Consider the following 13,855-nt stretch of genomic DNA (forward strand, 5'->3'; position numbering starts at 1 on the left):
CACCCTCATCGCTGACGCGGTGCTGCTGAGCCGACACCGCGGACCACCCTGCCACCAGCCCTGCACTGGATCCAAGGCGGCATAAGAGTGGCGCGTCTCAGGGGCGGCTGAAACTCCAGGAGCCTGTTGCAGGCAGCTCGACGACTTCGGAGGGCTGGAAGAGGTCCCCCGCTACAAGGCGGAGGAAGGCACTGGAGCTCGGTTGCTGATCCATCCCTGGGCTGCAGAGGAAGCCCAAAGGCATACACGGCAGCATCGGTGGGCACCCTCGGCAGCATAGGAGGGCACCCCCCCGCGCAGAGGCGGCTAAAGCTCTGTGAGCCTGCTGAGCCGGAACCGCCCGCCCGTTCCACCGCAGTGAGACGCAGTGAGTCTCAGAGGCTACGGAGGGCTAAGTAAAGCCGCAGCAGAGGAGCTACAGCGAACGCCAGAGGATTGAAAATGGCCCCCCCACCGTCCGCTCCACGGTGGAGGACGCCGGCTGCTACGAATGAGCAGTCCCCCCACCCCTCCTCCCCCCCCCCCGCACCGCAGCACCGGAGACAGGACACGGGCTCAGGAGATGGATGCGCCCGGAGGGTATTGCGCCGCCGCTGCCCAGGGGAGAGACTGAGGAGAGCCCTGAGACCAACAACGGGAGCGGTTCTGCGACAGAAGACTGAAGCCTGCCCCCATCGGCTTCGTTAGATACCGGGTGATTACCTATGCTGCGTCTCATGGTGATACAGGCTTGGAGCCATGATCTGATCTAATCTGTGGAGTTCAATCACAAGCAATTCACAAATTTTAGCAAATCGGAGGGACTGAGACACTTTGTGGATTAATGCATTGCTTCTGAAAGACTCTACGGTCGGACTCAGGGGGCACACAGAGACTTGAGGTATTTGTATTTTTCCTACCCGCCTGCTCATTTTTAAACTACCTCCTCTGTCCAAAATGGCTGGAGCCATAAACCTGTAACAATAAATCCCCCCCCCCCCACGGTACCTCTGTCCACGAGGCTCCTCAATTTAACTCCCCCACACAGAGATAAGCATTCCTCCCAGATAGCTGGAGCATTGCTGGCTCGGAAAGAAAGTGAAACTCCTCCCCCTAGGCTTAAAGTAATAGTAGCAGACAGAGGACTAATATCTCCACCTCCCCTGCATGCATGAAGGAGAGGGGATACTGCTCTTCTATGCTAGCTAAGCAACAGCAACAAACAGAGGACTAATGTCTCTATCCCACCTATTTGGCGGACATGTTTGACTATTCTCTCTCATGGGCGGACATCCTGGATTAGTCATTTTCTTCTTTATCTGAACACTCGCCAAGAATTAATCACTCTAGACTAATCACAACTACTGAGTACTTGGCTCAGTTAGGTATCTACACCCTCTTGTGAAAGAATGCCTGCCTATTATTGTATTATTATTCTTTTAACTACACTCTGAACATATGTAATGCAAAAAATGCCACCTCATATATGCAAGAATGTCTGCTTATTATTGCAGTACACTCCTAGCTTCACTCTGAACATTTGTAATGCACAGATTGCTACACCATATCTGAAAGAATGTTTGCCCAGTTTTGCAGTATTGTACCTATACCTGTATGTTGAGCATTTGTAATGCGCAGATTGCGACCTCATATACCTTTTACCGCAGTATTATTCTTCTACCTGTTTTTCGAACATTTGTAATGCAATGCTACTTCATTTACCTTGGTTGCTAACTAATGTCATTTCTGATTTCTATGATTTTGGATTTTTTATGGTGGCACTACCCCATATATATATCTGGCTGATCACCAGTGACACTGTTGTACTCTATAACCTATTGTAACCTATTGTATGTATATGTTTCGCTGCACACTCTTACATTTGGGATACGCCGATTGATCACTAGTACTATTCTTACACCGTGTAACGTACTGTATGTTTTTGTTTTTCCTGCACATGTGTACCACTATAGTGCATTCTCCTAGTCCCACCTAAACCATCATTGCAACAAGGATCCCCCCATCCCCCCCCCATTCTCAGTCCCCATTACCCTCTCACCTCCTTTCTTAGTATAACTCCCCCTCCCCACAACATGACCACTCCCAATCCCATTTCCCCTCCTACTCTCAGCCCCCATTACCCTTCCTGCACCCCCACCTCGACTATCAGTCTCCCAGCATACACCCTGACCCACCCACCTACCATCATTGCCCTCACTCACACCACCAACCCCCTCCCCACCTCATCCACACCCTTCCCGCCTCTCACCTCCTTTCTTAGTATAACTCCCCCTCCCCACAACATGACCACTCCCAATCCCATTTCCCCTCCTACTCTCAGCCCCCATTACCCTTCCTGCACCCCCACCTCGACTATCAGTCTCCCAGCATACACCCTGACCCACCCACCTACCATCATTGCCCTCACTCACACCACCAACCCCCTCCCCACCTCATCCACACCCTTCCCGCCCAAAACATCCCTTCTCCCTAACACCCTCCCGTACACCAACACAACGCACACCTCCTCGAACACCAGCCCACGCTCCCACCTGCACACAAATTTCCTGGTCAGCCATTCCCCTCAGACGGCCGCCCCCTCCTCCACCACCTACCCCACGATGGACAACATCATGGCCACCCTTGCTCAGATCAAAGATGGCATACACAACATCAAGGAACTACTCGCCACACACCCCATACACCCCTCACCCACCTCCCCTCCCAACTTATTCCCTACCCACCCGGTTGACTCATTCACTCAACACGCCCCAAACCGGGCGTCAAGCCCCGCTCTTAGACGCAGCAAATACCCTCGTCCCCCTCGTCGCCCCTGCAACACCTCACACAACTACACCTCCCCGCCCAACGGGTCCTCCATCCTTCCGTCGAACTCTCTCACTCAACCTTAATCATTTTTATTAATTGTCTGATTCCCACATGTTTAACTTTGTAGCCATTTACGTGTGCCATTTATTTGTACTATTTTGTACATAGGTTGGCTTGTAGCCACCTATTTGTACCATTTATACTATGTGACCTATTGATTTATCTGTCTGACTATGCATCCCCAGGTACTCCTCCTTGTAAAGCGCTCTGATATCCGCAAGGATCTTGTCCGCGCTATATAAAACTTTCAAAATAAATAAATAAATATACAACTTTCATTCTTTCGCAGAGACCTGTTTCCCTTCTGTACCACAGCCAATATTTGGCATCTTACTATCAGAAGGGTACTAAATATTGCGCAGTAGATATTTTCAATATATGCAGTGGCTTGTAGGCGCACCCTCTACCTCACTACTCCTGACAAGCTGTTCTCTCTTTCATCCGTGTGCAGATACTCTTAGCACATGACCTTGCCTCTGGCCAAGCCTTGTCTAACAACATTCTGATATAGTGAGCTGGAGCATAGCTATCAGTGGTGCAGCAGGTGCAAGGGGCACCGGGGCCTGGGAGACTTGCGGTCACCCTGATCCCCTATCATGCCATAGTTGCAGACAGTATATAAATGCAAACATCTTCCCTCTTCTATCCCTCCACCATCCTTCTGAATCCAAATAACTGACTAACATATCCACCACTCAAATTACTTTCATATTTTACTATACTAATTCACCACTAATCCTTTATGGGTTCCGGAGTAGTGTGCTACTCACTGAAAAAGCGCTTCAACACCCCATCAGGGGTGGCAAGCGTTATATAAATGCAAACCTTTTCCCTCTTCTATCCCTCCACTATCCTTCTGAATCCAAATAACTGACTAACATATCCACCACTCAAATCACTTTCATATTTCACTATACTAATTCACCACTAATCCTTTATGGGTTTTGGAGTAGCGTGCTACTCGACGAAAAAGCGCTAAGGCGCCTCGTCAGGGGTAGTAAGCGGTATATAAATGCAATTACAATACAATACAATAGTAGGATCCATTTTGGTTGATTGCCACGTCACTAATACTTACTCGTCTACATCAAGTCCTGTATGCGATCCTCATTTGCAGAGTCTTCTCGGTCGCTGTCTCATTATAGCATGAACAATATCTGTTGATTTTAATGGTGAACTTACACTGATCCTGTATCTAAAATATAAATAAACACAATAAAGCAATAAAGCCTTGCACAATGTCCTCTCTTAGGGCCTGATCATGAGTTTGGCTGACGGGTTACTCCATTACAAGTGTGACGGATATCCCCCCCGCCGTATTATGAGTTTCATTATATCCAATGAAACATAATGGAACTCGCAATAAGGCGGATGGGATATCCATCACGTTTGTGATGGAGTAACCCAACCGCCTAACTCGTAATCAGATCCTAAGAGTAAGACTAACTGGGCGGCTTGAAAATTAGCTCAGGAGTTTTCACGAAATGGGCAACATGCTATTTGGAAGCTAAAGAAGCAGAGGGGAAATTGCCTCTTGTTGGGAACCTGGTCCCCTTTAGCATTAGTGTGATTATGTCAGGGCCAGACTGGCCTTCTGTGCCATCGGGCATTTCCCTGGTGGGCGGGAGCCTTTGGAGGCTAGTTTTGAAACATCAGGGTGGTTGCTGGTGCCTCTGTCACTTTTTCTAGCTCCTCGAGGTTAATTGCAGCTGGTACAGGAGGGCTAAAGAGAGGGAAGGGAGTGGAGAGGAAGACATCATTTAGGGGGAAGAGCAAAGAGAGAAAAGTAGAGAGAGTGTGGGTGGAAGGTAAGGTAGAGCGAGGAAAGGAAGAGAGCAGGGCTGATTTTAATATTTTTGCAGGGATGTTTTTGTTATCCTAGTTGGCCATGGTTTCTGTGTAAAAATACACTACAGAAAATTACTAAAGACAATAAGGGCACACCTGTGCTTCTGCCCATGTACAGAAAATGGGCAAAATAGATTTACAATGACGGGAACAGTTTGTCGAGCATTTTTGTTTTCATTCAATAGCTAAAACTGGGAACTCTAACAAGCAGTTTGCATTTTGGGTCCCGATAAGAAACTTTGAGGCTGTCACCGTTTACCCAAAGTGATTCAATATTTGAGAAGCAGGTTGGTTCAGTATTCACAAGGCAACCACCACATCTGGCTCACAGGTGAATCCATGTCTTGGAAGGCTCTGGTGTCATGCGTGTATAGGTTCTGTTGCACGTGGTAATGCATGGTTGCAGTGTGTGAATGGCGCGCTGTTGATGGCATTGTGATTGTAAAGGCATTGGGGGCTTTATTTATGAGGCCCTTACGCCACTGTTGCGTCACTATTTGTGACGCTGCCATGGCGTAAAAAATGTGCCACGCTGCGCCATATTTACAAAGTGACGCATCTAGACAGATGCGTCATTTAGTAAACCCCTGCGCTACATTATACCTGGAACAAGTAAAATATATGCAGTGTCGGCGTTCCCCCACAAAAAAGCCTGTAGAAGTGGTGCCGTGAAATCTATGAGATGTCACTACACCACTTCTAGGACAGCACAGCGTCAAAGCAGGTGTAAAGAGTGACACATGCCCTTTCACATGGAGCTTGCCTGATGCAAAACGACACATTGCTGGAGTTGCGTCTGTTATCAGACGCACCCCAGAAATGCACCAATTTTGCGCCTTCAGTAAATCCTTGCGACATGGAGCACCATGCGGCGCATCCATGGTGTCGCAAGGATTGCGCTATGAAAAGTGTTGCATCGCTGGTTTCCCCAGCCATACAACACCTTTCATAAATGAGGCCCTGAATATGTTTCACAAAGCCAGATCCTGGGAGGCGTTTCAAGACAGGCTCTGAATGGCCTTCTCTTTCTCCCCGCTTTAATAATGTCTTTTTTTCAAAAGTGGGCCAGGGGGAGGGGGCTTTGGGTGGGGGGGACTGCACTGCGAGCCACAGACAGTTTCACTTTCATAACTTTACTGAGGTGCTGCAGAATGCAAGCACACCAAGACAATACTCACATCATGGCACCTGTCATAAGTAAATCCTGCCCTGGGGCTCCTCCATTCAATCTCTTCTTCAAAAATAGCAAGGACTGCGCCAAGTCCTGAAGTAGTTTTGTCTTATCTGATCAAGAGAGATAAATGGTTGTCAAAAACACTACAGGCAAAAAAGGAGAAAAGTGAAGGGGAAGAAAACCAATTTGGCTGGGAGATTAGCCACCAAGGCCTGAAATGCAGCAAATACTCTTTGCACGGATTTACTCAGAAAGGTCTTTCATCTAAAAGTAGTGAGCTATGCAGGTTCTTTTTCGGAAATCCTATCATGTATAGGGTGTAAGCCATTTTTTACTATAACAGCTTTGCGCATAGAAATATGTAAAGCTATAAAAGCGATGAGGCAGGCTCAGCCTTGCACGTGTCTGGTGGATAGCTGGGGCCGACAAACTTATGCTATTACTGGCATAGCGAACACAGAAATGATTCACTGATACATAGGAACTATAGCCCACATGCATCAAGGTAAATTGCATTCGCTAACGGTGCGAATCGCAAAATTCGGCCGTTTGCGAATGCAATTCTCAAATTTTGGATGCATCATGCTTTTCGCAATTTTAGGAATCGCAACCATGTTGCGGTTTCTAAAATTTGGATTGCATTTAAGAAATCGCAATTTGAGATTTCTTAAATGCAATGCATGATTATTTTTAAATTGCGAATTGGCAATTTGGAAGGGGTAAATTAGCATGAAATTGAACTTCATGCTAATTTACCAAAAACTTTCAAACATGCACAAGTTACATATTTGAAACTTTTAATTTACACACACACATGCCCTTGGGGCATGTGTGTGTGTAAATGGATCTTGAAGTTAAATTTCAGGGGTGCAGGGAGGGGTTCTTTGGACCCCCCCCCGCACCCTTGTAATGCTCCATGTAAATATAATCTTCAATAAAAAATGACAGAAATTACAGAAATAAAAAAAAAAGAAAAGAAATTGCATTCACATTTTGCGATTCTCAAAATGAAATTCGCAAAATGTGAATGCCTTCCCATTCATTCCTATGGGCCTTTTGGCCCATAGGAATCAATGGGAAGGGTTTCCTTAATTGCGATTCGCAAATTGTGAATCGTAATTAAGGAAAAATACCGAATCGCAAAAAAAAATGCGCATTTTTCATGCATTGCCATTTGCAATTTCTAAATTGCGATTCCTTAATTTTCGCAATTTAGGAATCGCAAATGGCAACAATGATGCATCTACCCGTTAGTGGGCAATCCATGTACGTTTCCAGAACAGTCACAATTTTTTTTTGTAATTGGTTCAAGGCATAGACTTCCGCTGAGTACAATCACCCTCTTTTTACTGAACTTAAAAACTACAGAAATGTGTATGTAGACGTATTATTATGGGTATTATTATTAATTATAATATTATTAGTATTATTACTGGTTTACATTTTTTTCCCATGGATTGTCCACCAGGACGAATACTGTCAAAATGATCAGTAGTCCATTTTGCCACATAGATAACAATTTTCCATTTTGAGAAAAGCCTTCTGCTGCAGGCTCTGAAACTATGGGGCTGCTTGGAGTATTAACTCACCCCATGTAAACATTTGCTCAAAACCTTTTTTTAAGACTAAAGGTATGTGCACATACAGGGTAAAAAAAGCCATTAAGAATGCTTGTGATTAACCACAGTCGTAACTCAGCGGGTTCTCCCAGCATTCTCAGTGGGCCCTCCCTACCCATTTAATGCAAACTTTCTACTATGGAAAATTAAAAAACTCGTCATTCTATGAATCGGGATGTGTGAACTACGTCTGCAAATTCCAATGGCCAGGCCACTTAATGTCAGTGGTGGGGCAGGTCGCGGGGGAAGGTGGGGAGGGAATGAAAAAAAATTGCTTACCTGTGTGCCGCCGCCTCTTGGTCCTCTTCGCCCACTTCCAGGACTCCAGGGGCAGAAACAGGAAGCACCCAGGCTTCCAGACTCCCCTAGCCAATCATGACGCTGCTGATAGCGGCATTGTGATTGGTATGAGCACCATGGTTCGGCGATCGGAGAGGGACTGGGAGCCTTGGCATGTTCTCTACCCAGGCTGTGCAATACAGGCTGATGGAGAACACGCTAAGTGCGCATGACAGTTTGGCCGGCCTAAGACGGCCGGCCAAACTGTCATGAGAACTTACAGATTGCCACCACTCCTCCCCTGCTCCTCTGACACAGCCCAGCCTACCCCCCACCCTTAACCAGCTGAACAAGGACAGAAAAATAAAATGATAATAACTGCATTATTATCATTTTATTTACCTGCTCACAGAGCAGTGGGGCGACGCTCCTCCGCCTTAGGGGAGAGTCCGCCCCTCACAAGAGGTTATTTATGAAAGTCAATTCACTAACAAGCCAGGGGTAGTGGAAATTACATCTCACTCTGTTTGACCAGAATGACATCACAGGAAGTGACATAACAGGACATCAATGTCTTCCTAGAACAAGGGGCATAGCAGGCCTGGAAAACCATTGATAGTAGGCCTGCTACATTGTGTCACGAGTTTGCAATGCAGTGAGGTCCCCGACTAATCCCTTTCCCTAGAGCAAATTGCCTTTTGCTCAATGTACATTTTCCTTTTCCTCTCTTTCGAAATTGTTTCTGTAAAATGTTATCAGAAAAGCCATTCAAAAACAGCCATCCATGCGCTTGCATTTGTATGGATAGTTGGACACTTGAATGATTTTTGGAAAACGTTATTACAAAAAGAATTTGAAATAGTACACCTCTCTGTAAACATGTGTGTGCATGTTTAGTCAGTCATTTTTGTATTGTGTTTGTGATAATGTTTTACAAGGACCTTTTCTAAAGAGCACAAACAGTAAAAGCAAAAGATCAAAAGATCAGTAGTCAAATACCGGCCTATTGGCCTTATCAATGCTTCTTGGTTTTTGCAATAAACATCACTATGAGCCAGGGCTACCAACAAGGAATATTGGCGCATATTTTCAAGCCCCTATCCCCACCACAACATCACTTTTAAGGACGTTGTGGTGGCGATAGGGACTTCGCCCTATTTACAAGGCAGCATCAAGGCACTTAAGGTGGCTTAGAGCTACCTTGTAAATAAGGCCCCCTTTTACTCTTTACTTAGCGTGACTGGGGAGGGCAATGGGTGTTGCGGTGGGTGACGGGCATTACATTTAAAGATTCTTTATTTGCAGGATGGGACGCCTTCCTGTACAAAAACAATCTTTCCACTCAACGCATGCTCCCTTAATCTATGGTGCAGGGGTGCCTGCGTTGGTGCTAGGCAGCTAAATGTAGCACTCGTGCAGGGGGAAACGCAGGGCAGCACCATATTCTTGTGAATTTGGTGCAGCCCTGCATTTCTAAGCCTTCTTGGCTTAACGACACACTTCGCCACTTACCTTGTAAATATGCCCCTGGGTCGGGAGAACAGATCAGGTAAGGGCTGTCACTGAGTTATATCAGGACAGACAGAGGCCTTGTACTGCATGTGCAAGTGACAGCAGGAAATAGGATGTTTGTTAATCCCCTAGCAGGTGAACATATTCATTTATTAGCATCTGCATCACATTCACTTAAGTATGTTTTTATTTCCGAAAATAAATGCATTCTGAAGTACAGTGCACGTTGTAATGAATTGCTATTTCAGAGATAAAGTGTATCAAATAACAGTAAACAGGGGGGCATATTACCAACAACTAGCGATAATTTTTGTCTCTAACTTGTTTAGAGACAAAAATTATCGCCGCACATCGGCGATTTTTATCGCAGATAAACCTTGCTATTAGCAAGGTTTATCGCAAATGCGATAAAAAACGGCCGCAATGCATGAATATCGCTGAAAAGTCAGCGATATTCATGCATTATCGAGCAAATGCTCTTAGCCATGTTATCCACCTCCCATTGGATAACATGGTGAAGAACTGCTCAGGGCAGGTGTTAGCTTTTGGAGATATTCGCGCTTAGCGCGAATATCTCCAAAAGTTGGTAATAGGAGATAGCGATGTTAGCGACTGTTTCCAGTCGCTAACATCTTGGCACGCCCACTTTGCATGTCATTAGTGATAAATATCACTGACATGCAAAGCGGGGCCCAAGATGGTCGCTATCTCCTATTAGCTGTCACTAACTGGTGTTAGCGACAGCTTGGTAATAGGGAGATAATTTTATCTCCGCTTTCTTGGCTTTTAAAGCCAAAAAAGCAGAGATAAACCCCCTTGATAATATGCCCCAGGGTTCTTCAGAGCCCTGTTTGCATCTGTGCCTGGCACTGCCATTGTCATCGAGGAGGCCAGGGGTCGCAAGGTCAGTGCCAGAGGTAGCAGAGTGAAAGCCTAGAGTCAGAGTTGCATTCCCTGATGACCCCTAAATGAGGTTACTGTCAGGACATCAATCTCGTGGAGGAGTCACAGCTATATTCAAGATGAAGACAAAAAAAACAAGAAAAATAATCCCCCTCAAATATAACAGTTGTGTTGAATTCTGATTAATTCACTATCAGACATTCCGTGAGTGAACACGCTTTTTTTTTTATATAGAAGGCAGAACTAAAAATGCTACATTTCTTTATTTACCTTGTGATCAAAATTGAACTTTGTCCCTTGGGTATGCTGCAAAGTAACACATTCCCTTTGTCTATCTTCCTTACTGTTCATGCATGTATAATGTTAAGATTCAAGAGGGAACTCTGAATTGGCCAGTTTTGTCAGTTGTTTTGCGTGGCCTGGGGCCTAAACTCAATACGGGCCCCTCTGGATACTTCTGTTTTTGTCAGGGGCTAGAAGCTCCAATTTCAAAGTATTAAAAAAATATATTCAGGGGAAAGACGAAACATGGAGTCTTCGCCCTCTGGTGGTCTGACAAAGTAAGCAGCCTTTCATTATTGAAAAGGGCAAGTTTGTTTGCAGTTAAAAATCTATAAATCAATGTTGCTTGAGGAGAGAGGGGCTCTATATGCCCTCTCTGCTCTCTTAAGTGTGACAGCACTGGTATGGTCTAAAGCAATGGATATCAACTTTGGCCCTTACGTGCAGGTTTTGGGGATATCCACATCAGGTAATTTACATACAATAAAATCTAAACCAGTGGTCGTCCTAAAAACCTGAGACCAGACACCACCAAGATCTCACAAGGTTCCCCGTAAAGCAGGTGCTGGGAGGAAAGACTGAGGGGCATATTACCAAGGGCCCTTATCGCCGCTTTAGTGGGACTTTTTCCCGCTAAAGCGGCGATAATTTGATCGGCCTATTACCAAGCTATCGCTAACACCAGTTAGCGACAGCTAGTAGGAGATAGCGACCATCTTGGGCCCCGCTTTGCATGTCAGAGATATTTATCACTATCGTTTCTGAGATAAACCTTGTTGATAGCAAGGTATCTCAGCGATAAAAATCGTCGTAGCGCGGCGATAAAATTATTCCCGCTAGCCCTGCTTAGCGATAAATATCGCTATTGCTGGGTAATATGCCCCTAAAATACTGAAGGATCAACAAGTAACAGGAGAAGTTGTGCAGCAAAAGTTTCTAAGAACACCTTCAATTCCCACAGCCAAGAAACAGACGTCAGGTCAGGTTGAAAGTCAACGCCTGGTTGTGACTGCAGGCTGGGAAGGCTTATCATTTCAACCAGCGTGAAATGTTGAGAGGTAGCGCCTGGGGTACACCAGGGAAGTGCCCATGACTCACGGGTTAAATGATTAGGGGCATGTGTCAAGCAAGCACTTAACTAGTCTGTTCCAACAAAAAAAGAAGAATCGCGCCTGTTGACTGCTGTTCTTAATCTTGTTTCTGAGAGTTTACTGATTCAAGGCCCGAGGTTGCAATACATCAAAACCACATGACACCTGTAGAATGTCTGCACTCAACGCTTGAAAAAAGAGACATTAATGATGCTAAATCTTGTTCCACCGGGGTGTCATCCTTCAAAAGGCGAGTCGTTAAAGTGTCACTACCTGCTCGTAGTTTTTAGCACGTCTTGATCTTGCAAACATCTCCATATTCATTTCGGATTTCCTGGCAGAATCGGGCAGGGAGGTCGAGAAATTAGCTACAGCAAGCAGTCTGGGATACACAAGCAATGAAAACATGTAAGTTCAACCGACCTAAAAAAATAAATGAAGCAAGAAAGCTAAAGAATAGAATATAACTAGGAAATAGACTAAGATGAAACCACTGATCTGCCAGTTACGACTGGCAAACATTCTGGGGCAGATTTACGAACCTCTTGAGTCATTTTTTGTGCCGCTGCTGTGTCCATTTTTGTGGCGTAGCGGCAGCGTAAAAATGCAGCCCATTTACAACTTAACGCATCTAGGGAGATGCATCACGTTGTAAAGCCCTGCGTCACATTATACCTGCATCAGGTGTAATGTATGCAGGGTGGGGGTTCCCATGCAAAAGAACCTAGTAGAAGTGACGCATTAAAATCTACAAGATTTCACTGCACCACTTCTAAGACGCCACTGCGTCAAAACCTTACGCCTGCTTGGAGCAGGCATAAGGAGTGACGCAGCACAATGGGGATAGGCCTCATTATGCATTGCTGGAGTTGTGTCGGGCTTGTGACATGTCTCCAGCAATGCGTGACTTTTGCACAAACTGATGCATCAGAATTTCTGACGCATCTGTCAATCCTTGCGATATTGTAGATACGGCGCATCCATGGTGGCGCAAGTGTTTCTCAGGGTGGCGCAGGGAAAGTGATGCATCTCCACTGATTCGTCAATTTCTTGGACATCTGACCCTCTGTGTTTTCTTGGAAAATGATTTGCCTGCCTCCCCTTGGTTTGCACTTTGAAGGTAGGGTGTAAAAGATTCACAGAAATGATCAAATCCACACCCTTTCCTCATTTGATTCCTGTTTTCTTCTGTACAGCTCCTAGCGGCAAGGCAGAAGAGGAGCACCTTTTGAAGACTTTTGTAACACATGTGAGACTGTGCTGGTCGAGAACTTCCTCCCAAATGACAGCTGCAAAGGCCTGAATAGGGCATTATTCAGGGAAAGGTTGGCTAGTGACGTTCTACCGATAACACACACTAGTGCGCTTAATTCCGATAGTCTTAACCCCAGAAGTACAGGGGTACTTGTGATGCATTCCGAAATACCCTCGTGCTTACAAATAGTGATATTTTCCTACATCTTAAAGTGAGATACGTAGACACTACCCAGGAGTGTACAGAGGTGGCAGGGCCAACCCTTTTTTGAATGAAAGTGGCTGTTAAAATGGCGTGTTTGCGGTAAATGTTATATGTGCCTGCCTTTGTGGCTGGGGTATAACATTTTAATAAATTGTAACTCTGGGAATTAAAATCACATTTCCTGGATCAGAGATCATTGCTAACGAATTGTCTTTCCAAGGTTCAGTTCACAAATTGGAGTGCATTTTGTGGAATTTGTTCTTGAACTGAAGTGCAAATGGCGTGCTAAGTGGCCTTCTGAGTGGCTCTCCTTCTCTGGCCTGAATGGTAGCGCAGGTTCACCTATGACCTTACATGCCGTGCAAGAATGGGCATCCTCCCTCTGGTGATGTCATACGTCATGCCTGCCTGCACCTGTGTGGGTCACACATCTTTGGTGCGCACAGTCGCACATTGGCCAATGCTTGTGGAACTGGTGCTACTGGTGGCAACGTCTGTGCTATATGTCCCGTAGTCTGCGACTACTTGCTGCTGAGTGAAGAGGTGATGGTGATTGTGGGGCATATTACCAACAACTAGCGATATTTATCGCTAAATGGGCTTAGCAAGTTTTTTTTATCGCCAAGCATCGCTGGATATTATCGCAGAGATAACGTGCTATTAGCAACGTTTATCAATCAATCAATCAATCAATCAGAGCATTTGTATAGCGCACTACTCACCCGGAGGGTCTCAAGGCGCTGGGGGGGGGTCCGCTACTGCTCGAACAGCCAGGTCTTGAGCTGCTTCCTGAAGGCGAGGTGGTCCTGGGTCAGGCGGA

The sequence above is a fragment of the Lissotriton helveticus genome, chromosome 6 (assembly GCF_964261635.1).
Source record: "Lissotriton helveticus chromosome 6, aLisHel1.1, whole genome shotgun sequence".
In the NCBI taxonomy this organism is placed as follows: Eukaryota; Metazoa; Chordata; class Amphibia; order Caudata; family Salamandridae; genus Lissotriton; species Lissotriton helveticus.